The 27300-nt window shown below is 43.9% G+C and overlaps 1 long non-coding RNA gene across 1 annotated transcript in view; it reads right to left on the reverse strand.

The window, feature by feature from the left end:
- Window positions 1-26894, reverse strand: part of LOC115203787 (uncharacterized) — a 28676-nt gene extending 1782 nt beyond the window's left edge. Inside the window, exon 1 of the long non-coding RNA XR_003880253.1 lies at window positions 26639-26894. This is a non-coding gene — a long non-coding RNA (uncharacterized LOC115203787). The remainder of the gene's footprint in view (window positions 1-26638) is intronic.
- Window positions 26895-27300: the final 406 nt, after the last annotated feature.

Genomic DNA, 27300 nt, shown 5'->3' on the forward strand with positions numbered 1-27300 from the left:
CTGCCTCCTCAACCCTCCTCTCCTCCCTTTCTGCATCCTTTGACTCTCTATTTCCCCTATCCTCCAGGCCGGCTTGGTCCTCCACTCCTGCTCCGTGGCTCGACGACTCATTGCGAGCTCACAGAACAGGGCTCCGGGCAGCCGAGCGGAAATGGAGGAAAACTCGCCTCCCTGCGGACCTGGCATCCTTTCACTCCCTCCTCTCTACATTTTCCTCTTCTGTCTATGCTGCTAAAGCCACTTTCTACCACTCTAAATTCCAAGCATCTGCCTCTAACCCTAGGAAGCTCATTGCCACCTTCTCCTCCCTCCTGAATCCTCCTCCCCCTCCCCCCCTCCTCCCTCTCTGCGGATGACTTCGTCAACCATTTTGAAAAGAAGTTCGACGACATCCGATCCTCGTTTGCTAAGTCAAACGACACCGCTGGTCCTGCTCACACTGCTCTACCCTGTGCTTTGACCTCTTTCTCCCCTCTCTCTCCAGATGAAATCTTGCGGCTTGTGACGGCCGGCCGCCCAACAACCTGCCCGCTTGACCCTATCCCCTCCTCTCTTCTCCAGACCATTTCCGGAGACCTTCTCCCTTACCTCACCTCGCTCATCAACTCATCCTTGACCGCTGGCTACGTCCCTTCCGTCTTCAAGAAAGCGAGAGTTGCACCCCTTCTGAAAAGAACTACACTCGATCCCTCAGATGTCAACAACTACAGACCAGTATCCCTTCTTTCTTTTCTCTCCAAAACTCTTGAGCGTGCCGTCCTTGGCCAGCTCTCCTGCTATCTCTCTCAGAATGACCTTCTCAATCCAAATCAGTCAGGTTTCAAGACTGGTCATTCAACTGAGACTGCTCTTCTCTGTGTCACGGAGGCTCTCTGCACTGCTAAAGCTAACTCTCTCTCCTCTGCTCTCATCCTTCTAGACCTATCTTCTGCCTTTGATACTGTGAACCATCAGATCCTCCTCTCCACCCTCTCCGAGTTGGGCATCTCCGGCGCGGCCCACGCTTGGATTGCGTCCTACCTGACAGGTCGCTCTTACCAGGTGGCGTGGCGAGAATCTGTCTCCGCACCACGTGCTCTCACCACTGGTGTCCCCCAGGGCTCTGTTCTAGGTCCTCTCCTATTCTCGCTATACACCAAGTCACTTGGCTCTGTCATATCCTCACATGGTCTCTCCTATCTTTGCTATGCAGACGACACACAATTAATCTTCTCCTTTCCCCCTTCTGATAACCAGGTGGCGAATCGCATCTCTGCATGTCTGGCAGACATATCAGTGTAGATGACGGATCACCACCTCAAGCTGAACCTCGGCAAGACGGAGCTGCTCTTCCTCCCGGGGAAGGACTGCCCGTTCCATGATCTCGCCATCACGGTTGACAACTCCATCGTGTCCTCCACCCAGAGTGCTAAGAACCTTGGCGTGACCCTGGACCCTGTCGTTCTCCACTAACATCAAGGTGGTGACCCGATCCTGTAGGTTCATGCTCTACAACATTCGCAGAGTACGACCCTGCCTCACACAGGAGGCGGCGCAGGTCCTAATCCAGGCACTTGTCATCTCCCGTCTGGACTACTGCAACTCGCTGTTGGCTGGGCTCCCTGCCTGTGCCATTAAACCCCTACAACTCATCCAGAACGCTGCAGCCCATCTGGTGTTACACCTTCCCAAGTTCTCTCACGTCACCCCTCTCCTCCGCTCTCTCCACTGGCTTCCAGTTGAAGCTCGCATCCGCTACAAGACCATGGTGCTTGCCTACGAAGCTGTGAGGGGAACGGCACCTCCGTACCTTCAGGCTCTGATCAGGCCCTACACCCAAACAAGGGCACTGCATTCATCCACCGCTGGCCTGCTGGCCCCCCTACCTCTGAGGAAGCCCAGCTCCCGCTCAGCCCAGTCAAAACTGTTCGCTGCTCTGGCACCCCTATGGTGGAACAAGCTCCCTCACAGCGCCAGGACAGCGGAGTCAATCACCACCTTCCGGAGACACCTGAAACCCCACCTCTTTAAGGAATACCTAGGATAGGATAAAGTAATCCTTCTAACCCCCCCCCCCCCTAAAATGATTTAGATGCACTATTGTAAAGTGGTTGTTCCACTGGATATCATAAGGTGAATGCACAAATTTGTAAGTCGCTCTGGATAAAAGCGTCTGCTAAATGACTTAAATGTAAAATGTAAATGAGTTCTGTTATACTCACAGACACCATTCAAACAGTTTTAGAAACTTTGGAGTGTTTTCTATCCAAAGCTACTAATTATATGCATATTCTAGTTTCTGGGCAGGAGTAATAACCAGATTAAATCGGGTATGTTTTTCATCCGGCCGTGAAAATACTGCCCCCTATCCATAACAAGTTAACCTGTTATGGATAGGGGGCAGTATTTTCACGTCCGGATAAAAAACGTACCCGATTTAATCTGTTTATTACTCCTGCCGAAACGAGAATATGCATATAATTGTTTGATTTGGATAGTAAACACCCTAAAGTTTCTTAAACTGTTTGAATGGTGTCTGTGAGTATAACAGAACTCATATGGCAGTCCAAAACCTGAGAAGATTCCAAACAGGAAGTGCCCTCTCTGACCATTTCTTGGCCTTCTTTAGCCTCTTTATTGAAAACGTGACACTTTCTAAGGCTCCCATAGGCTCTCAGAAGGCGCCAGAACGTTGAATGATGACTTTGCAGTCCATGGCTGAAAAACAGTAGCACATTTGGAAAGTGGTCGATCTGAAAACAATGAAACGGGTGTGCGCATGCACGTGAAGAGTCCATTTTACATTTTCAGTCTTTGAACGAAAACGTCATCTCCCGGTCGGAATATTATCGCTATTTTAAGAGAAAAATCGCATAAAAATTGATTTTAAACAGTGTTTGACATGCTTTGAAGTACGGTAATGGACTATTTTGATTTTTTTTGTCACGACATGCGCCGGCGCGTCACCCTTCGTTACCCTTCGGATAGTGTCTTGAATGCACGAACAAAACGCCGCTATTTGGATATAAGTATGGATTATTTGGAACCAAACCAACATTTGTTGTTGAAGTAGAAGTCCCTGTAGTGCATTCTGACGAAGAACAGCAAAAGTTATCCAATTTTTCTTTTAGTAAATCTGAGTTTGGTGAGTACCAAACTTGGTGGGTGTCAAAATAGCTAGCCTGTGATGGCCGGGCTATCTACTCAGAATATTGCAAAATGTGCTTTCACCGAACAGCTATTTTAAAATCGGACACCGCGATTGCATAAAGGAGTTCTGTATCTATAATTCTTCAAATAATTGTTATGTTTTTTGTGAACGTTTATCGTGAGTAATTTAGTAAATTCACCGGAAGTGTTCGATGGGAATGCTAGTTCTGAACGTCACATGCTAATGAAAAAAGCTGGTTTTTGATATAAATATGAACTTGACTGAACAAAACATGCATGTATTGTATTACGTAATGTCCTAGGAGTGTCATCTGATGAAGATCATCAAAGGTTAGTGCTGCATTTAGCTGTGGTTTTGGTTTTTGTGACATTATATGCTAGCTTGAAAAATGGGTGTCTGATTATTTCTGGCTGGGTACTCTCCTGACATAATCTAATGTTTTGCTTTCGTTGTAAAGCCTTTTTGAAATCGGACAGTGTGGTTAGATAAAGGAGAGTCTTGTCTTTAAAATGGTGTAAAATAGTCATATGTTTGAAAAATGGAAGTTTTCGGATTTTCGAGGAGTTTGTATTTCGCGCCACGCCCTATCATTGGATATTGGAGCGGTGTTCCGCTAGCGGAACGTCTAGATGAAGTTAAACCGTTAATGTGAGAGAGTTGTATTCCCTTTAAAGTTGAACTAAGTCATTGGCCCACCCCCATGAGCACAGACATGATCTGCCTCCTGGGACAGCCCTTTTCTACCGTTACGAATAAAACCCCCACCTGAAAAAAATCCTCTTCAGACCATGCATATCTTGGTCAGCTGAGGGGCGAAGGTTTGAGCAGAGACCACAAAAACCTCAGTATAAGCTAAGGTTGTAATGGTTTCCGTACCACGTGGAGCCTTGTCTACACGGATGGAAATGGTTAAACTCTGAGACTATTGATCCCGACTGAATAAGAGCAAATCTTAGATACTAATTACTAGTCTGCAGCTAGAAATTATGTACCATGGGATGCAAAGACCCACAACCACCGAAACATCTATCCTATATGAACTTTTCTGAATGGTTCTCTGAAGTATCCATTCTAACCACAAAAGACTTCAGGGGAGCAGAGAGAGAGACGAACGTTCCAACAGAAAGACGGACGATTCCAACAGAGATCACGACGACACACTGAGCGTAAATATATACTGCTCAAAAAAATAAAGGGAACACTTAAACAACACATTCTAGATCTGAATGAAATAAATGATCTTATTAAATACTTTTTTCTTTACATAGTTGAATGTGCTGACAACAAAATCACACAAAAATAATCAATGGAAATCCAATTTATCAACCCATGGAGGTCTGGATTTGGAGTCACACTCAAAATGCAAGTGGAAAACCACACTACAGGCTGATCCAACTTTGATGTAATGTCCTTAAAACAAGTCAAAATGAGGCTCAGTAGTGTGTGTGGCCTCCACGTGCCTGCAAGACCTCCCTACAATGCCTGGGCATGCTCCTGATGAGGTGGCGGATGGTCTCCTGAGGGATCTCCTCCCAGACCTGGACTAAAGCATCCGCCAACTCCTGGACAGTCTGTGGTGCAACGTGGCATTGGTGGATGGAGTGAGACATGATGTCCCAGATGTGCTCAATTGGATTCAGGTCTGGGGAACGGGCGGGCCAGTCCATAGCATCAATGCCTTCCTCTTGCAGGAACTGCTGACACACTCCAGCCACATGAGGTCTAGCATTGTCTTGCATTAGGAGGAACCCAGGGCCAACCGCACCAGCATATGGTCTCACAAGGGGTCTGAGGATCTCATCTCGGTACCTAATGGCAGTCAAGCTACCTCTGGCGAGCACATGGAGGGCTGTGCGGCCCCCAAAGAAATGCCACCCCACACCATGACTGACCCACTGCCAAACCGGTCATGCTGGAGGATGTTGCAGGCAGCAGAACATTCTCCACGGCGTCTCCAGACTCTGTCACGTCTGTCACGTGCTCAGTGTGAACCTGCTTTCATCTGTGAAGAGCACAGGGCGCCAGTGGCGAATTTGCCAATCTTGGTGTTCTCTGGCAAATGCCAAAAGTCCTGCACGGTGTTGGGCTGTAAGCACAACCCCCACTTGTGGACGTCGGGCCCTCATACCACCCTCATGGAGTCTGTTTCTGACCGTTTGAGCAGACACATGCACATTTGTGGCCTGCTGGAGGTCATTTTGCAGGGCTCTGGCAGTGCTTCTCCTGCTCCTCCTTGCACAAAGGCGGAGGTAGCGGTTCTGCTGCTGGGTTGTTGCCCTCCTACGGCCTCCTCCACGTCTCCTGATGTACTGGCCTGTCTCCTGTGGTCTGTGGTCACCACCTGCAGAACCACTCCTTCATTGGGGGTGTCTTGCTAATTGCCTATAATTTCCACCTGTTGTCTATTCCATTTGCACAACAGCATGTGAAATTTATTGTCAATCAGTGTTGCTTCCTGAGTGGACAGTTTGATTTCACAGAAGTGTGATTGACTTGGAGTTACATTGTGTTGTTTAAGTGTTCCCTTTATTTTTTGAGCAGTGTATATTGATTGCAGTTATTCCCAAATGTTTGAACGTTCATGTGCAAAGGATTAGAATTTCAATTAAAATAATTATCAACTGTGTAGTGACTCTTTTGTCTTTCCCGCCCTTTTCAGTCCACACTCACTTCCCTTTGTCCACCAAGCCGTCATATTGGCTTAGCCCACTATGGAACCTCCCCTATCATTTCCTTGTAACCATATCCACTGTTTGTTTGTTTATGTGTTTCTGTGATTATTTAGTTAGTTAGTAAATAAATGATTAGGAAAATTGGTGTATGGATGATTCATAGTAAAGGCTGGGTTCGTGCAGATAACCAACAATTTATGAGGTTTGAAATGAGACCAATGTGAGGTAAAGAATAATTCATAAATTAGAAGACTAATTGATCAGATATTAAAATATCTGAAGAGTTATATTAGGGAAATTATAACTTTGTAATCTGAAGATTTTCCTTGGTGCCCCAACTTCCTAGTTAATTACATTTACATGATTAGTTTAATCACGTAATAATAATTACAGAGAATTGATTTCATAAAATTACAGTCTTCAATTTAATGATGCCAAAGACACGACAGTGTGATTGCTGATTATTTTTTCTATCATAATATACATTTCAAATTTTGTTAGTATCAAGACAATTATTTGTGGGAAAAAAGTTGAGATTGTCCCATCTTTCAAGAATCCATGAGCTCTAAAAGTGTAGCATTTTGTCTCAGGCTCATGGCAAAATAGCATGAGATTAGCTACGAAACTGCATATTTTTCTCTGTGCCCCATGGCTCTGGTCCTGCCATACCACCATTGCCACCACACCCGTTTACAGTCTACACATTCAAAAATGAGCTTTCTCCCTCTTTTCCTCCATCTTTCTCTGGCTTCCTCTTCTGAGAGCAGTCAGTGGCATCCCACCAACAATGCTACACTAACATGCCATGAATGAGAAGAGGGAGAACCTAGGAGGAGAGCCTCCTTGGAGACAGTTGGAGTTTGCATCAGTCCCACTCTTTGGCAACCAGCCCCCTACCTCCTAACCCCCCTTCCAAACTTGGCCCCCTGCCTCACACTAACAAGATTGTATTTTTTCTTCTTCCCCAGAAAGCACCCCCCTTCCCAAACCACTATGGCTTCTTTCCTATTTCTTGCATCTCCTCATTTGCATATATACCCGCCCTGCTTTCTCTGAGTAGTATCATGCTGGCAGAGTCTGCAGATGACTCGAGTTGTCACTGAGCTTAACTCCCAGGTAGCATTTGAACTTTGCCTATTGGCCCCTCATAAATAAAGTGAAGAATGGGCACTAAGCAGAGGGCTTTGATAGGCCTGCATCCAGCAGAGCTGCATGGAAGGCCCGACCAGCCAGCTTGGTGGAGGCCAGCTACCGCCAGCAACAAAGCCGTGAGGGTGGAATAAATAAAAAGTCTGCACCATCAGCGGATTCCGACTGGCAGACAACAGCAGACTGCAGGAAGCAACACCAGCAACCCGCAAAGTATTTTTTCCCGCTTTTTTCACATTGACCCTGTTTTTATCTGAGCACTGTGCAGTCCACTTAACACTCACAGGGAATAAGCCTGGGACTACTCTCAGCTGCAAATGGAGTCTCCCATTGCCCATTTTCTTGTACTGCCATTGAACCCACGCTGTAAGTTTTTTGTCATAGTCTTAACTAAAGAACAGGGAGGGGGGGAGAAAAGCAATGGGGAAATGTTCCTGAGAGAACAATACGGCACCTTATGGGGGGAGCGTTTTATCCTAGCTGTCCCAGTAGCTGAAAGTGTGCAACTGCAGCACTACTGCCCCAGTGACGGATCATTTGTCAAAGTGGACAGGGAGGGAGAAAAGGTAGCCCGACACTGGCTGTCCAAATAGTCAAGATGACAGCAAGCAAAAAAATGACCATCGCAGAGGAATCCATTCTAACCCCTGACCCTGGCCTCTTACATCATCCCACTAGCGACTCACTGCATTGCGCCTGTTTCTCCTGGACCACCAGCATCTAATAATGCTCATTCGCAGAGCCCATGGACTCTGAGGGGGGCATGAGATACATTCTATGATGTGAGGCGTAGAGTCTGTCCTAACCCCACGGCATGGTAAAGCCCTGTCGGGTAAGTCACACTGATTTCTGATCATGCACCTTTATCCTACAGCTTTAGAAATACCGTAACATTTTGCCAGTTATCAAGCGGAATCAGTGTGTTATGGCAATCTTATCACTTGGCACTCTTAACCCCTTCAGAAAATTATTATGTGGGAATTTGACTACCTTGGACCAAGCACTAACTAGGCCCATAACACTTTATTCCCTCACCTATTTGCGCCTTTCAACTAGTAACACATACACATTTCTGTACATTACTCAGGTCTCGAAGTTGCACCAACAACATACAGCAAAATGATTGGCCATAGCTTATACATTAAGCAGGATGATGTGATACCTCTGTAATACCTGGTGTTTTAAATTATGTTGAAATAGACCCTTATACTAAGCTTCTACCTGGCTTAGAGAGAGGGAATGAGACTCATTAGACACATTTTAAACCAGTCTACATTGCTTCTAAACACTCTGGGTAAGCCAGATTAACGTTTGAGGATTGGATATGCCGAGTACAAAGGAATGCTCGGCCATATGATGGCATCCTTTGGATCTCATATGTGGAGGCGTTTCTTTTTCCTTTACTCTTTTCCCCCTGCAGAAGAGGTCAGGTTTATAGGTTGCCCTCAATTTCCTTCAAAGCCTTGATATTGTTGGAGCTTCAGAGGCGAAATCCTCAAGAATGGTTTAATTCTCTGAATCATGTGGCATGACACACCACTTTATTCTTGTCAAAAGCTCTTAAGAGGGGGAGGGCAGCAAAAGGGACTGCCCCCTCTATTCCTGGATTTTAATAATGCAGTGGGGATCCTCAATAGTTTCAGGACATATCTCACTTTGAATTAGTTCACTGGGATATCGCAACTGCCAATGTTCACAAAAAGATCAACTCATAGTTGTTAGAGCAGGTTGCTAATGCCTCTTAATAAACTAGAACCATTTTGTTTTGTGGATGACTGCACATCATATAGGCCAAATTAGCATGAAAAAATATATATGTTATGGACTAACATCTATTTAACAAATTTGAATTGAAATTACTTATTTTTTCCAAATCCCTTTTTTAACATATTCGCCACCCTCCCACTGCGGGAGCGATATGAATAGGCCCACAAGGGCCTGCTGTATCAAGCAAAAGGTTGTACGGCACTTGTTTGCGATTTGCCTAATCCACAGGTTTTAATCTCCTCAGCAGATGATGACCTACCGTATAGCTCTACGTCCAGCTGAAAGATAATTATCTCTGGACGGCCTTCAATGGTAGTAATAACCATAATCTTAATAATTATTAGAATATTGGGGCACTAGGGCGTTCTTTCCTGACCTCGCTCCCTGATGGGAATCTGGGATGGGACTGCCCATGCGTGGGGAGTAACTATCTTTCAGCAGAAAGGAGGTAATAGACCAGTGAATTGCGGTTGTTGCAGAGCACAACAACTTGTCCTCCCTCACAGGCTAATTACAAACGCAGAGAAAGACAGAGAAAGCTGCACTATGTTCAAAAAACAAATCCCCAAATCCTTGAAAATATAGCCTGTACTCCGAGCTAGACCGAGTGCTCCATTTATCACTTCAGCTAGGTCTTGGGGCCTATGGCTGATGGAATGTAGGCAGAAGAAGAGGGAGGCGGTATAGACATGTGGGTGCATGCAGGGTGGGGTGGGACAAGGGGGTTGGGTGGGGGTAGTGTGTGGTGGTATTGTTAGTCCCCGCAGCGCTGCCTGCCCACTTCTTCATCTTCAGCTTCACTGTAAATCGCAGTGATGGCCACTGACCCGGAAGTGGTGTGTGTGAGTAAGCTGCGGGGGGCTGGAAGGGGTTGGGGTAGAAGAGTGTGAGTGTGGTGTGGAGGGCAGGGGCGGGGGGCAGCCTCCTCGTCACTCCGTGTATAAGTAAAAAAAGAAGGCGGTCATATTAGGCCGAGCTGCCACTGCAGTAGCAGCCCTCGAGCCAGCGCTTTAGTGCGTGTGTGTATATGTGTGTGGAAAGGAAGGGGCTGAGAATGGGGGGGTGGGGGGAGTTGTCATGCCCCCATATCAGAGCATGGCCAAACCAGAGTGATAGTGCAGGCTCTGACGAGAGGCTCAGCTGTCAACTCGATGTGCACGCTCCCCTGTCTCTTTCTGGGGCCATTTCGAAGATTCACAAAGTGAGGTTCATTGGGGCTATTGCTGCTGCACAGGAGCCAATCTAACTCGGACTCTGATTCGGACTTGCTCAGCATTTTGGTTCGCTTTCCCTTAACCTTTGCTCAAACTCTTAGGACTTCACCGGACTGACTACTGACAAAAAGGAATTGTGGGTGCTGTCTCATATTTGCGGTAGTTCCATCTTCATCTGTTTTGAGTAAGACTTCTCTGCGACATCAGATTGAATCAATATGAGTGCTAAGAGTTGTTTAACCCCTCACAGCATACTAGACGCCATGCACTCATTATCCCTATCACAAGGTTCCAACCTGTCAATTAGCAAATCCCTACTAGACCAATGAAGCCTGATTGTTTTCACTATTACATGTGTTTGCTTTAAACCCCCTTTTATCCAAGTCAATCTTTTTATAGCTTGCATCTAAGGGTCAGTCTCCCCAAAACTCCAGAAATGCAGCAAAAAGTGGGGCTTGAGTCTTATAACAAGACTGTTAAACATGCAGACTGCTGTTCTTTCTCTTCCCCCCTCTTCCAGAGTCCCTATTTCTCGCTCTTTCACTTTCTCTCTGTTACTCTCTCTCTCTCTCTCTCTAGCCGTCATGCGGAGCATTTCTCCTTCTAAAACTCCTGATTTATTATGTACTAATCTGTCACGTTAGCAAGATTTTCTCCCTTTGCCCTTATCGGTCATCTGGACAGCTGATTCGCTTACTGACAATTGACTGCAGCCCCAGCCTCTTGCTCCTGACTTCTCTCTCTTCACTTCAAATCTGTTTGGAATTCATAGAGACCCCTTGCTTTCCTGTGCCCTTGGTTAATTAAGGCTGGATCCCATCGCTGCCACCAAATGCGGCAAGTATTTCTGTTCTGTGTCTTCCTTCCCCTCCCTAGCATAGACGGAAAGAGGGAAAACCCTTTTGCAGCTTTCCATCAAAAGAGTGAATTGAGACAGGAGGAGCAAATTGTGACAGTGTTGAATTTCCCCAAAGCTTTCAACATCTCTTTTATGACCAGAGTCCCCCACATGGGGATTTACTATAACGGAAAGGCCCAGCTTTTCGCCCGCAGAGATTTTTTTTTGTGGCAGATGAGTGCTTAGACTAATAAATGCTCTAGGACAGATATACAATGAAGTAAGTCTCCATGCATTGAAAACATGGTTTGCACACAGATCCACCAGCCAATAGCTGACAACCGAATTCCCAACATTACTGATAGAATTCAATTTTTTATTTTTATTTCACCTTTATTTAATCAGGTAGGCTAGTTGAGAACAAGTTCTCATTTACAACTGTGACCTGGCCAAGATAAAGCAAAGCAGTGCGACACAAACAACAACACATGGAATAAACAAGTGTCTAGTCAATAACACAATAGAAAAAAAGAAAGGCTATATACAGTGTGTGCAAATGGCGTGAGGAGGTAAGGCAATTGTCACGCCCTGACCTTAGAGAGCCTTTTCATTTCTCTATTTGGTTAGGTCAGGGTGTGATTTGGGTGGGCATTCTAGTTTTTCTATTTCTTTGTTGGCCGGGTATGGTTCCCAATCAGAGGCAGCTGTCTATCGTTGTCTCTGATTGGGGATCATACTTAGGCAGCCTTTTTTCCCACCTTAGTTTGTGGGATCTTGTTTTTGGTACTGTGCTGTATGCCTTACTGAACGTTACGTTTTGTATTTATTTTGGTTTTGTTTCGGTGTTCATCTAATAAAGAAAGATATACGCCTACCACGCTGCACCTTGGACTAATTCTTCCCTCGACGAACGTAACAGCAATAAATAGGCTATAGTAGCGAAGTAACTGCAATTTAGCAAATTAACACTGGAGTGATAGATGTGCAGATGATGATGTGCAAGTAGAAATACTGGTGTGCAAAAGAGCAGAAAAGTAAATAAAAACAATTTGGGGATGAGGTAGGTAGATTGGATGGGCAATTGTAACAGTTGTCGTCGGATAAAGCGGACCAAGACGCAGCGGGGAAATGTGCACTCATCTTCTTTATTAATAGGACAAAGAAGGAAAAACCAAAATAAACACGTACACAAAAAGACACAATGACGAATAACAGTCTGGTAAGGCACAAGGCTATACACAGAACACTTGCAAAAGAAAACACGAAAATGACAGCCAAACAGTTCTGTCAGGAATAACAAAACACTAGACAGAAAACATTCACCCACAAACCCCAAAGGAAAAACAGGCTGCCTGTGTATGACTCTCAATCAGCAACAACGATCTACACCTGTTCCTGATTGAGAGCCATACACTGCCGAAACAAAGAAAACCACCAACATAGAAAAAGAAACCTAGAACGCCCACCCATGTCACACCCTGGCCTAACCAAAAATAGAGAACAAAAAACCCTCTCTATGGCCAGGGCGTTACAGTAATTTACAGATGGGCTATGTATAGCTGCAGTGATCGGTTAGCTGCTCAGATAGCTGATGTTTAAAGAATTGATGCCCCCCACCAAAAAAAGTGTGAGGACAGTTGATAAGTGTACACGAAGCAACCCCCCTCTATCCCTTCCTCCCTTTCTATATGCCTTTCCCTCGCTCGCCTTTTATCTGTGTTTCGATTCCATGCCTTCTCCACGTTCTCATTCCGGAGACAAAAGGAGAAACAGGAATTGGCCCAAGTAGAGGCTCTAGTTCCCCAGTCTGCAGATCAGAGAGACAGGCCTCTCTCTTTTTCTTTCAGCCCCTCATTCTCCCTCTTTATTCCCAGTCTCCTCTCTTATATGAGGTGCTTTGCGCACTAACTGGAGAGAGCCTTTGATCCTCCACAGAAGCAAAGGTGCACGGGAAATGAGCCTTTGATTCAGAAATGAAGGGGCTCGGCCCTGACAGAGCATTTTTCAGTGCTCACCTGCAACAAAACAGATTGCTGCCAAACTATAATTGTTTGCGGTGACATTTAGCGAGCATTATTATTCTGGTGTCCAATTTGAAAGTTAGTCAAAATCAAGTTGATTGCCAGATTGTAACATTTTGAGAAGACACTGTCGTTCTATAAATGGCAAAGTTAATTTAGCCTTAACCAAAAATAATGATTTATTTAGTGGACATTATTGATGAATCATTTATCATTTTTCTTAGATTTATTGAAAACCCTAAAAGCTTGGGGGGAGTGTCTGTTGGGGGCTACCACTTTACTCTTTCAGAGTGTTTGTGTTTAGCCTGTGTGTACTTCACCGTGTTATGCTTGGGTGTATGTTTCGCTGGGGGTGTGTGGGCGAATAAGATGGTGAGTGAGGAGTGCCTGGGAGATATGTGGGTCACCCAGGCAGATGACCATGGGCTAGGTCCCCTCCTACTGCACTGTCAGCCTGCTTGCCTAATATGCACTAATGCACAGAGAATGGCTGCCAGACGGGACTCCATAATTGACCCTGATATTCAGTGAACAGAAAAAAGCCTGTCTAATGGCTCGTAGCCGCTGTGGTAAAAATGTGCTCACATTTTAGTTTTTGTCATATATGTAAAGTGAAATGTACATATACTGTGCCTTCAAAAATATTCAGACCCCTTGACTTTTACCACATTTTCTTAGGTTACAGCCTTATTCTAAAATTGATTAAATCATTTTTCCCCTCATCAATCTACACACAATAATGACAATGCAAAAACAGGTTCAGAAATTTTTGCTAATTTATAAAACATTTAAAACTGAAATATCATTTTTACATTTTAGTCATTTAGCTGACACTCTTATCCAGAGCGACTTACAGTAGTGAATGCATACATTTCATACATTTATTTTTTCCGTATTCATAAGTATTCAGACCATGTACTCAGTACTTTGTTGAGGCACCTTTGGCAGCGATTACAGCATTGAGTGTTCTTGGGAATGATGCTACAAACGTGGCACAACTGTATTTGGGGAGTTTCTCCCATTCTTCTCTGCAGATCCTCTCAAGCTCTTTCTGGTTGGATGGGGAGCATTGCTGCACAGATATTTTCTGGTCTCTCCAGAGATGTTCGATTGGGTTCAAGTCCGGGCTTTGGCTGGGCCACTCAAGGACATTCAGAGACTTGTCCCGAAGCCATTCCTGCATTGTCTTGGCTGCGTGCTTAGGGTCGTTGTCCTGTTGGAAGGTGAACCTTCACCCCAGTCTGAGGTCCTCTCTGTACTTTGCTCCGTTCATCTTTCCCTCGATCCAAACTAGTCTCCCAGTCCCTGCCTCGGAAAAACATCCACACAGACTGATGCTACCACCACCATGCTTAACCATAGGGATAGTGCCAGGTTTCCTCCAGACGTGAAGCTTGGCATTCAGGCCAAAGAGTTCAATCTTGGTTTCATCAGACAAGAGAATCTTGTTTTTCATGGTCTGAGAGTCTTTAGGTGCCTTTTGGCAAACTCCAAGCGGGCTGTCATGTGCCTTTTACTGAGGAGAGGCTTCCGTCTGGCCACTCTACCATAAAGGCCTGATTGGTGGAACGCTGCAGAGATGGTTGTCCTTCTGGAAGGTTCTCCCATCGCCACAGATGATCTCTATCAGAGTGACCATCTGGTTCCTGGTCACCTCCCTGAACAAGGCCCTTCTCCCCCAATTTCTCAGCTTGGCTGGGCGGCCAGCTCTAGGAAGTGTCTTGGTGGTTCTAAATTTCTTCCATTTAAGAATGATGGATGGAGGCCACCATGCTCTTGGGGACCTTCAATGCTGCAGAATTCTTTTGGTACCCTTTCCCAGATCTGTGCCTCGACACAATCCTGTCTTGAAGCTTTACGGACAATTCCTTCAACCTCATACTTTGGTTTTTGCTCTGATATGCACTGTCAACTGTGGGACCTTATACAGACAGGTTGTGTGCCTTTCCAAATCATGTCCAATCAATTTGAATGTACCACAGGTGGACTCCAATTAAGTTGTAGAAACATCTCAAGAATGATCAATGGAAACAGGGTGCACCTGAGCTCAATTTCAAGTCTCATAGCAGTGTCTGAATATTGATGTATAAGGTATTTCCGTTTCTTTTTTTTAATACATTTGCTAACATTTTTTAAATCCTGTTTTAACTTTGTCATTATGCAGTATTTTGTGTAGATTGCTGAGGATCTTTATTTATTTTATTTAATTTTAGAATAAGGCTGTATTGTAACAAAATGTGGAAAAAGTCAAGGGGTCTGAATACTTTCTGAAGTGTTAGGTTCTAAATATCTAGTAAGAAATGTATGGACACTATAAAAGCTCCAACAAAGTTTATTCACCCAAAGGATCGAACAGCTGAACAGACAAAGACATATTTCCACCAGTGGTAATATATGTACCCCATTTTTGGTGGAATCTCCTCAGGCTGTAATGTAACAAAATTTGGAAAAAGTCAAGGGGTCTGAATACTGTATGTGGTGGTTGAAGTATATATAACAGCAATGATTTAAATTAACACATTTGAACAGTAGTCCTGGAAGATCAATATGTATTGATTTAAATATTTATTGATAATTAATTAATTCGGGGTTTGATTATATTGCAGCGATTAAATAATCATCTTTAGAAAAACCAACATTGAGAACACTGTCTGTTCATTTCTCATGTCTGTATGAAAATGCTCAATTGAACTAGGTGTCGCAGAGATTCGCCATGCTACAACAAAATGGTTGCACATAATTACATGGACAACACAATGGTGACAATGAGCCAGATGCCCATCTGTTCCAGAGAGACAGAAAAAAATGTGGATTTGACATGCTGTCAACATCTCCCAAATTCATATTTAACTTCATCAAATCCAGAAGAGGGTTCGCTACTGCGACCAAAAGTCGCACTTGCGACCTTTTGACTTGGCATTGTGTTTTTTTATGCAATTTGAACCAAAAACTATTATGATTTATTCAAACAGTAATGTGCAATTGACCAAAAATATACCAACTTTCTGAAGAGGCAACAACGGCACGGGAGTGCCCCTGTCTGTGTGTGTCAGGGCTCGACATACAGGGCTGCCCACCCTCAGGGCCAGTCGATCATCCCAGTCAGTGGCTCGATTGGGCCAGTGAAAACAGTATTGTAATAATGCCATTTTTAATCTAGGCTATATAATTGATTAAAAAAAATATTAATTCCCGAAGCTGTTTGTCCGTTATGTCGATTATCTATCACACGCACACTGTACACAGATAATCTGTCAGAAAAGCCTGCAGCTCTCAAACATCTGGTTGTTGCGTGGAGCAGCTCGCCCGAAAACCAAAAGATGATCTAAGTTATGATATCTACTTGTAAATGTTAAGGCAAGAATGAGTATGCAAAGCAGGTATTTAAAAAGTTAAAAGTCTTGGTTAAATAGTTGCGATGAGCAATTCAGTCATCATGGAATAGCCTTCCGTGAAAATTTCCTCTAGGCTATTTGGTCCTTGAAAAGCCATTGTAGTTATGGTAGCCGATTTATACGTTCTACAGCTCCAATATAATTATTCTGTGATGTCATTTCTGATCAGATTTTATGAGAGATGTAGCAGCTTTCGTTTGTTTCCCGCCATTTCAATTGAAGAGTGATGCGCTAGTTGCCATATAAATAACAATGAATAGATCGGGCTTGGAAGCTCTAACCCTGGCGATTCACTGGTAAACTCATGGGTACACTCGCAATGGCTGCCTGGTATTGTGATTCAACAATTTCCATGGTATTTTGGAATGTTCTATCAACTGATGCTGGATTGCCATGGTAATGTAGAATGTTCATTCAAATGATGCTAACTGATGCAGCTAATTTAGTGGAATGTATTTTTTGTAATGTCAGCTGAGTTGACTCAACAAATCACAGCACAGATTTAAGGGTACAATTCCTGCTTTTACTTCATGACATGGGTACACTCAAAATGGCTGCTAGTCCACCCATTATGCCATCATTGCCCTTTCTATTCATTCTCATTTCTATGCCAGTTATTATGAGCAAGACAACATCGAATGTTGGCTTCAACTTGGTTATCCAACTTGGTTTTCCATACGTTCCATTTTTAGTCGCTTTCTCATTTTTAAAACATGATGCAATATTCCCTTAATAACTCTTCATCTCTAATGGCGAGACTGACTACTACCAATGACCACATTTACAGGTGCACAGTATTCCGGATAGTAACTCATATCCCACTTAAGGTCTTATTCAGAATAAGCTGTTTACGTGCACCTTTGATATCCTTCTCACCTTTGATATCCCGCCTGTATCCATGAATAAACAAAATATTCCTAATTTAAGTATGGGTTGAATTGAATAGTAACTGAAATATGGACACTGAATGTAGGCCTATAACCTCCCATATGTAGCATAATATAATATTAACTCCTGCAGAATTAGGCTTTTTTTACCCCTTTTTCTCCCCAATTTCGTGGTATCCAATTGGTAGTTACAGTCTTGTCTCATCGCTGCAACTCCAGTACGAACTCAGGAGAGGCGAAGGTCGAGATCCGTGCGTCCTCCGAAACACCACCCAACCAAGCCGCACTGGTTCTTGACACAATGTGGAAGCCAGACACACCAATGTGTCGGAGGAAATACTGTACATCTGTCGACCGTGTCAGCGTGCACTGCGCCCTAGCCTGACACAGGAGTCGTTAGCGCGCGATGGGACAAGAATATCCCTGCCGGCCAAAAACTCCCCTAACCCGGACGACGCTGGTCCAATCGTGCGCCGCCCCATGGGTTTCCCGGATCTCGGCCGGCTGCGACAGAGCCTGGACTCAAACCCAGAATCTCTAGTCACACAGCTAGCACTGCGATGCAGTGCCTTAGACCACTGCACTGGCTGTGCATTTCTTGCAGTGAAATTATACAACAAACGTTAATTTTGTCTCAGTAACAGGAGTGGAGAAATATTATATTTATTTCAGTATCTCTGGAGAAAATGCGACTGCACATGTTGTGTGTTCTCTTTGACACTTGTGCAAGCAGACAGTATTTCAATCACATAAAATATGCACCCAAGACGAATTGAAGTCTTATCAGAAATGTGTTTAGTTATATTCTCATTTCCTTAAAACCGATGAAACTGATGACAAACTGTTTGGCTGGTGAACACCTAAATTTAAAGGTAACTACACAAAAAATAAAAATTCTCAGATTTTTCCCAGATCTCAAAAATGGTCCCCTGATGTGGTTTAAACATCAAATGTTGTTGTTTTTCTATTAAAATGTATGATTTTAAGAGCGAAAACATGAGAAAACTGGGAGAAATCATAGTCCTTTTTGCTGTGTTGGTATCAAGTATTGTATTTTTCAAATTCTGCTCTCTAGAGGACTTCACAGAACAAAACACATGGCACTATGATATCTGCAAAAAGTACATTTTGCACTTTATTTTAATAGTCTCTTTTCTTTGCTGTTACAGTAAATCAATTCAAATCAATGTAAGAATACAAGGGTATGCTAATTTAAAACATGGCTAGTCAATATTAGCCTGGTTCTGTATGGAATGCAGGCACATTATGGGAAACATGCCTCGTCATTATAAATGTAATTGTTTTTTATATTTAAAAAAACGGTGCTACCAATTCATGTGTTGGTGCCACCAACTGAAAAAGTTGGTGCCTCCTTTGGAAAAAGTTATTGTAGAATCCTGCCAAAACTGTAATCCGTGAGCAAGTGTTAACTGCATGTTGCTTTTCAAAAAAAATTCCAGTACAGGACAAGAGCACAGCCTTTTCTTTTATGTCAAAATAATTTCCACCCTTATGAAAAACAAGATTCGCCACCCCTCCATCTTTGCTTCATTGTGTTAATCATTTTCATGCTGCAATTTTTCCTTATTTATTCAAATACATTGTTACTGAAGAGGTATATCACTTTCACTTTAGAACTCAACAGCCTATATTTTGTCCAGACATCCATTTCCCCTGCAAATTTGCTAAAAACTCAATTTAATCTTCTGAGAACCTGTCGCCTTTCTTAATCAGGAGTATTCCCTTCTGGGCCCTATTTTTTGTTTTTGTATTTAGCGTTTTGTTTGCTTTGCAGTGCGGCTGTAGTTATTATAGTGCTCAGGAATGCTTTGAGTCACTGAGCGAGACTAGAAGGGGCTTCTCTCTGGGCATGTGGAAACAGCCTTGCATACTACAGCCTCTCCTGCCATGTCACCTAGCCCACATCCCCTCCAAACATAAACACACACACTCATACATACACACACACACACAATATGTTACTCTTAAATCACACACACACGCCACTGACATTGTCAATCTGTTACTCTTAATCATAAAAAACACACATGAAACGGCAGCTATCGTAACAGCCAAAATGACTTAATGTAATACATTTTAAGGGGAGCATAAGGGTTTGGAAAGCTGTGAGGTTGCTAAAAACAAACAGTTGGTTGTCAGCTATAATGGACGCTCCTGACTATATAGTATGTTCGCAGATTGACACACACATGCTCAATCCCTCTCCCTTCCCATTCACACGCATACCCTCTAACACACACGTGCACTCTTTCACACACATACAAGCATTTACCCAAAGTCACACTCCGCCCCACAGTATATCACACAACACTCTGTATTAGTCAATGCTAGCTAACTGTATATCCATCCTCTCAGGTAGTAGGCCTTAAAGTGAAAAACTGACAACACAATGCTTCCCTGCCTTGCCAAGGAGGCCTCCAAGACAGACACACACACATTTTCCACGTCTTCTGTGTGGAAGTCCAAGCTGGTGGAAGTCCAAGCAGGTGACCGTCCACGCAATACTTCAAACCTGCCTTGCCCAAAGGCACCATGGGAGGTAAAGGGGGTCACAAAGCAAAGGGCAGAACGGCACAGGTGACCACAGCGAACCCGAAACACACACACACACACACACACACACACGTATGTCTTTGTCTATAAGCAGTGACGCAGAACTGAGCTGACAGGCAGCAGTTTTAATGTTGGTGCCTTGGCCAGGCGGCTCCATTCTCTCCACTGCAGAAGATAGTTACAATTAAGGGCTTTGACAAGGAGACAAGGTTGAGCCCTTGTCTCGAAAACGTAAACAACGTCTACTTTTACTCGCTCACTTCATTCCCGACCTCGCAAAGAGTATCGGAAATTCTTAACCTAGCGGGTTAGAGTGTAGCTGCTAGCTAGATGAAGGGGGTCGATAGTGCGAGATAAGATGTTGCAGATTTTTGGGGGGTTGTTTTTTTTAACCTTATTTACTCTCTTGTGGTTGTTATTTTCCTTTTTTATTGATGTATGTTCTAGAGATTACGACTCAAGAGATCTCCCTAAAGTTTGTGACAAGCATGTCTGTGGTTCCTCTCTAAAAGAGGGGAGAGATGGAGGGATAAAAAAAGATGAAAAGAGGAACTGCCGGGAGGAATGCAGATGCATGGCGAGACATAGGAGAGAGAGAGGGAGGAACTTGGAAAGAAGGAGGGGTAGCATAAATTAACCCCCTTCACCTCCCCTCCTTTTGAGTGTTTGTTTTTGCAGCACCTGAGTTCTTTAACGACCGTCTCATTGGCAGAGGAAGTGGCAGGTAGGTTCTGGGGCTTTACGTTGTTTCTCTCTTCCCTCTATCCCTCGTTCTCTCGCTCTCTCTCCTCACACATTTTTTACTGCACCAAAATGGCTGAGAAAGGGCCCCCATGTGGAAGGTTCAGACGGAATGTTGCCATGGCCCGTTCCTTTCTCCCCTCCTCTCGCTCTTTTAGGGGAGTGCCAATCTGTAAGTGGTTTATCAAAGGCAGACATTTCCTGTCCACTGCTACCACCCTCTCCGAATCCTGACCCCCCTTCCTCCAAAAAACACCCACCCTCTGTACACTAACCCTCTAATCACAACCCCTCTTTTCTCCCTCCCTCTTTTTCTCCTGCTCGGCGCAGCTCCGCTCTTGGTTGGGGGAAGGGGGTTGGTTTGGGGACTGGGTGCTAACAGATCCCCATTGTCCGGCCAGCGTACTTGAATGGCGACTGAGCCCAGTGAATTGCCTGTCTGGTTTCTATTCAAATCCAGGTAGAGGCTGGGAGAGGCAGGAGGACGGACAGACACCAGAGGTAGAAGGGGTAGAGGGGTAGACGATAGCTAAGGCATGGCTAAGGCACTAGGACATTTTAATGGCTGCATGTGAACAAAGTGAAGGTGTCCCTCAGTCCGTAAGGGCAGCTTAAACAAACAGTTGCCCTCCTACCTCCCTCATAAAGTAGAGAGAAGAAAAAGCCAAATTCTTGCTCCTAGTTTGCTGTCTGGAAACTAGAAAAAAAAAAACGAAAATACTACATTTACATAACTATTCAGACAATTTACTCAGTACTTTGTTGAAGCACCTTTGGCAGCGATTACAGATTTGAGTCTTCTTGGGTATGATGCTACAAACCTGTATTTGGGGAGTTTCTCCCATTTTTCTCTGCAGATCCTCTCAAGCTCTGTCAGGTTGGATGGGGAGTGTCACTGCACAGCTATTTTCAGGTCTCTCCAGAGAGAGAGTTCAGGTTCAAGTCTGGGCTGGGCCACTCAAGGATATTCAGAGACTTGTCCCGAAGCCACTCCTGTGTTGTCTTGGCTGCGTGCTTAGGGTCATTGTACTGTTGGAAGGTGAACCTTCGCTCCAGTCTGAGGCCGTCAGCGCTCTGGAAAAGGTTTTCATCAAGGATCTTTCTGTAATTTGCGCCATTCATCTTTCCCTTGATCCTGACTAGTCTCCCAGTCCCTGCCACTGAAAAACATCCCCACAGCGTGATGCTGCCACCACCATGCTTCACCGTAGGGATAGTGCCAGGGTTCCTCCAGACGTGAAGCTTGGCATTTAGGACAAAGAGTTCAATCTTGGTTTCATCAGACAAGAGAATCTTGCTTCTCATGATCTGAGAGTTCTTTAGGTGCCTTTTGGCAAACTCCAAGCATGCTGTCATGTGCCTTTTACTGGGGAGTGGCTTCCATCTGGCCAGTCTACCATAAAGGCCTGATTGGTGGAGTGCTGCAGAGACGGGTGCCCTTCTCCCCCGATTGCTCAGTTTGGCCGGGCGGCCAGCTCTAGGAAGAGTCTTGGTGGTTCCAAACTTCTTCCATTTAAGAATGATGGAGGCCACTGTGTTCTTGAAGACCTTCAATGCTGCAGAAATGTTTTGGTACCCTTCCCCAGGTCTGTGCCTTGACACAATCCTGTCTCGGAGCTCTACGGACAATTCCATCGACCTCATGGCTCGGTTTTTGCTCTAACATGCACTATCAACTTTGGGACCTTACTGTGCATTCAGAAAGTATTCATTCCCCTTGACTTTTTCCACATTTTGTTACGTTACACCCTTATTCATGCACTGTCAACTGTGGGACCTTATATAGACAGGTGTGTGCCTTTCCAAATCATGTCCAATCAATTGAATTTACCACAGGAATTTACCATCTCAAGGATGATCTATGGAAACAGGATGCACACGAGCTCAATTCTGAGTCTCATAGCAACAGGTCTGAATACTTACGTAAAAAAGGTATTTCATTTTTTTTTTTAAATGTCTAAAAACCTGTTTTCGCTTTGTCATTATGGGGTATTGTGTGTAGATTTATGAAGGAAAAATATATTTAATCCATTTTAGAATAAGGCTGTAAAGTAACAAAATGTGGGAAAAATCAAGGGGTCTGAATACTTTCTGAATGCACTGTATCTGATGCTGTCTGGACCAAAAGAGTATAACATGTTGCCGCCATAGCATTTGATTGATTGACAAAAACCATTAGAAATAATTAGCCAATCAGCGTTGAGCTGAGCTCAACTGTGGGTTGTCCCGGTGCAGCAAAACACCCCCCAAGAGAGGCCAGTTTGGATTTGGCTTCAGACCAATCAAATATCTTCTTTGCAAAATATAATATTCTGAAAAAGGTGTCTGTTTCTGGTCGGCTTGTGTTGATGTCCTGCAGTAGCTAGCTTGCTAAATCGACCCTTTCCTAAACAATGGATGGAGATGGGGATTTGGACTTGAGGTTTTTACTTAATTCTCTGTACAAGGCCAATGATTTTGACACCGATTCTGATCTTACAATAAATGAATATGTTGTGCCAATGGCCTGAGACGATTGAAATATGTAGCCTAGATGTAGTCTAGTAGGCTCACATTAGGTAGCTAACTTAGCTGGTTCATTGTTGCCCATGCGAGGAAGTCAGGCTAGCAAGCATTTTAGCTAGGTTGCCTATGACAACAAAAACCTGAAAGTGTACTGTATGACAGAGCCATAGACCTCAAAGACAGGAGGATGGCATTGGCATTCAACTAGACTTCAAGTAGGGTGAGTCAACATTTTTTGTTTTACTTGCACACACACACAGAAATCAGTACTATGGACAGCCACATGACATTTAGCAACATTGATTGGACTAAATTGTTTTTACCATCTTTAACCTCTCTAGGGTAGGGGGCAGCATTTTCACGGCCGGATGAAAAACGTACCCAAATTAAACGGCCTACTACTCGGGCCCAGGAACTAGAATATGCATATTATTAGTATATTTGGATAGAAAACACTCTGAAGTTTCTAAAACTGTTTGAACGATGTCTGTGAGTATAACAGAACTCATATGGCAGGCAAAAACCTGAGAATAATCTAACCAGGAAGTGAGAATTCTGGTGCTTGTAGTCCTTTCAAGTCATTGTCTATCGAACACACAGTAATTTAGGGTTAATTTTGCACTTCCTAAGGCTTCCACTAGATGTCAACAGTCTTTAGAAAGTTGTTTGAGGCGTCTATGATGAACAGAGAGCGAACAGAGGAAGTTGGAATTTGTTGACTCAGGAATGTGCTGGTGTTCATTGGGGGACGTTCACGTGAGAGTTAGCTGTATTCCAAAATGTTTTCAAGACATTGCAATCGTCCGGTTGGAATATTATTGAATTTCTAAGTGATAAAGGCCCTAAAGATTGATGCTATACAACGTTTGACATGTTTGAACGAACGTAAATATAACTTTTTTTGACTTTTCGTCGTGACATTTTCCGCTCGCTTCCTACATTTGGAGTAGCTAACTGAACGCGCTAACAACAAGGAGCTATTTGGACATACATTATGGACTTTATCGAACAAAGCAACATTTATTGTGGACCTGGGATCCCTGGAAGTGCCTTCTGATGAAGCTCAAAGGTAAGTGAATATTTCTAATGCTATTTATGATTTTAGATGACTCCAAAATGGCGGGTATCTGTATTGCCTAGTGTATTTTTCTGAGCGCAGTACTCAGATTATTGCAAAGTGTGCTTTCCTCGTGAAGCTTTTTTGAAATCTGTCACAGCGTTTGCATAAAGGAGATGTTCATCTATAATTCTTTGAATAACAGTTTAATATTTTATCAACGTTTATGGTGAGTATTTTTGTAAATTGTTGTGCTGATTCACCGGCAGTATTGGAGGCAAACTATTTTCTGAACATCACGCGCCAATGTAAAATGGGGTTTATGGATATAAATATGAACTTTATCGAACAAAAAATGCATGTATTGTGTAACATTATGTCCTAGGAGTCTCATCTGATGAAGATCGTCAAAGGTTAGTGCATCATTTTAGCTGGTTTTCTGGTTTTTGTGACGCCTGTCCTTGCTAGGAAAATGGCTGTGTGCTTTTTCTTGTGTTGGAACTGTCCTAACATAATCTAACTTTATGCTTTCGCCATAAAGCCTTTTTGAAATCGGACAATATGGTTACATTAAGGAGACGTGTACCTTTAAAATGGTGTAAAATAGTCCTTTGTTTGAGAACTTTGAATTATGACATTTTGTGGTTTTGAATTTGGCGCTAGCGTCCCACCTGCCCAAGAGAGGTTTTAAGTTTGTTTTCAGTGTTTTAAACTAAGCATATATAGCCTTGTTGATTTGATTATTTTTAAGTTGAAATTGTGCTGGAATAGTGGAAGCAGAGCTCCTATTGTCTTTGTGCTGACTTGCGGTAACTCCATGGATCTAAATCAGTAGTTGTTTAGTAAACTGTTAAACACTAACATGCTTGACCATGCTGTAGGTGAAATAACTGTTTTCTTTGTGGACTTCACTGGACAAATGTTGCTTTCCTATTTTGTGATGAAACAAATTTATTCTGCCACTATGTGACTTGTCTTTTTGTTGGCACAGCCTTACTGTATATCACGGTGGCGTATGAACTAATGGTTATAGAGCAAACAACACAATTATCACAACATAGGTTGTAATATGGCTTTTTTACTGGCTTGGCTTCCTCAGTGATTTTACCCACGCACTGCTACTGGTCCTACTGGTCATCAACTAGTTTATCACAAATATCAGCAGGTACTTGACAACATCACTTAACTGAACGTTTGTGAGAAAATAAAACCTTGAGCAGTGGTAGCACTAACTGAGTTTCTCTGCAACTGCAACATTGTCTGACTCTGACTGTTCTGATTTATCCTATACTATCCTTCACTTCGCCCCAGGCAATGTTTCTATTTTAGCTACCGGCGTCCAGACTTTAATCACATTTGAGCAGAAACCGCAACAGATTTATGTCACATTGACAGTTTTTTCTGCTTCCCAGCTTCCTCTTAACCTAAGTTGACCGATACAGTTATTTAAAGAATTGTTCAACAATTTAGATTTTTGAGATATGAGATATGTGAATGTTGGATTTGACTTCCGTCTTATGGATAAGTGCGGTTTGATCTCCCACTTAAAAATCACTTGAATGGGGATAGTAGCTTGTTTAAAGTTGACACTCGCTGCCCTGAAGGTTTATATTTAGAAGCAAGTATTGTTGTCATTGCCTCTTTCAGCTTTGGAGAAAAAACACACAAGGTCAGACAAAGCATTTCCTGTCACTCAACACATTCCAACACCCCCTCCTACCCCCACCTCCCTGAATAAAACCTCAACCCGCTCTCCGTCCTTTCATAATTGCTGCATTTCTTTCCCCTCGTCTTTTTTTGGGACAAAATCTCTCCTTGTATTTTGCCATGTTGTAGTTTCTCCCCACTGTTCCTCACAAAGTTGCCATCCGGCCACTTTCTTTTCCAAGGTGGAAAAAATTGAGAGAGAGTGGATAAAAATACAATTTAAAAGGGAAAAGAGAAGTATACTACCACCACCTTTTTGCATTTTGCAAAGCCGGTCAGTCAAAAGCTGCATATATAAGCACCTCTGCAACCAGGGCCTCTCTTCCCTCACCCCAGCTCCCACGACCCTTGGTCTCTCTCCGCCAGCAGTTAGCTTTCCTGTCTTATCCAGTCCCTAGCAGTGGGGCCGGGCCCTCTGATTTTGTCCAATGTGTAGCCCAGGTCCTCCCTACACAATCACGACCCCTTCTTTTTCCCCAAGGCCGGGCTCTCCTCTCCATCCCTGTCGTCGTCAGGCACGTCGCAACTCCCCTAGTCTCACCCCGACAACCCCCTTCTCCACACATTCTCCGTGGAAAGAAAAACAGCTTTTCTCTCCCGGAAAATCCCCCTCCCTCCACCCACCCACCTGTGCTAATGGATTTGCCGGTGACAATGTCGGTAGCGATGACAATAAACGGCCTCACCCTGTCGCCAGTGGCAGTGACTAGCGACTAATTACGAAGTAGACCCTCTCTGTTCGAATGGAATCTTAACCCCAAACGATCTTTGAACTGACAAGCACACCTGGACATGAAGCTGGTCTAAAATGAAACAGCAACCACTGCAGAAGTGGAAGTGAACAGAACGGTGAGAGAAAAAAAGGAAAGTGAAACATGCTCAGGGGAGTAAGTTAGTCACAGCACAGCACATCACCATTGCACACAGTGGGCAGGAGGAAAAAATGTTTATTTTGCTTACCTAAACAAAGAGAGAAGTATGTCCTGTGAGCTTCTCCCCGCGTCACAATTGGGGGGGCATGCTTGAGAAAGGAGGGTAATCTGTCCAGAAATCAAATAAACGGGGGAGGAAATACACAAAAAGGGGGAAAATGGAACAAAAAAAGACGGCGCAGCGAGCAACATTGAGCAGAGGATTATTTCCATTAAATGTGCTCTTGTGAAAAGTTGGACTGGAAATGAGAGGAATGGGAGTGTTTGTTCTCTCTCTCTCGCGCCTGCTCACTCACCAGGCTAGACAAGGTCTGCCCCACTTGAAATGAACTATATATGACCCAGTTGATGGACAGGAGCAAATTCAGTCATGTGAACAAAAAGAACACTCCCCATTGGCTGAGCCCCCAGATTCCAAGGGCTGGGGCTATGCAATTGGCAGAGACGGGGATCATTGAAGCATGAGTCCCATTCACAGGCTGCAGAGCTGGGCAGGGTCACTGTTTGGGTGTCTGGCACTAATCCCAGCCCATTGAGAGGAGGTGAATTAGCTTCTACTCAGGGCTTTGTTTCACACACTCCTCTCCGTTTACCCCCGCAATCAAAAATCCCACAGCTGACACCAAGACATAAGACTCCTGAACAGCAAATCAAAGGGCTACCCAGACCCCTCTTTTATGCTGCTGCTAC

Source organism: Salmo trutta, chromosome 12, assembly GCF_901001165.1.
Source record: "Salmo trutta chromosome 12, fSalTru1.1, whole genome shotgun sequence".
NCBI classification, from domain to species: domain Eukaryota; kingdom Metazoa; phylum Chordata; class Actinopteri; order Salmoniformes; family Salmonidae; genus Salmo; species Salmo trutta.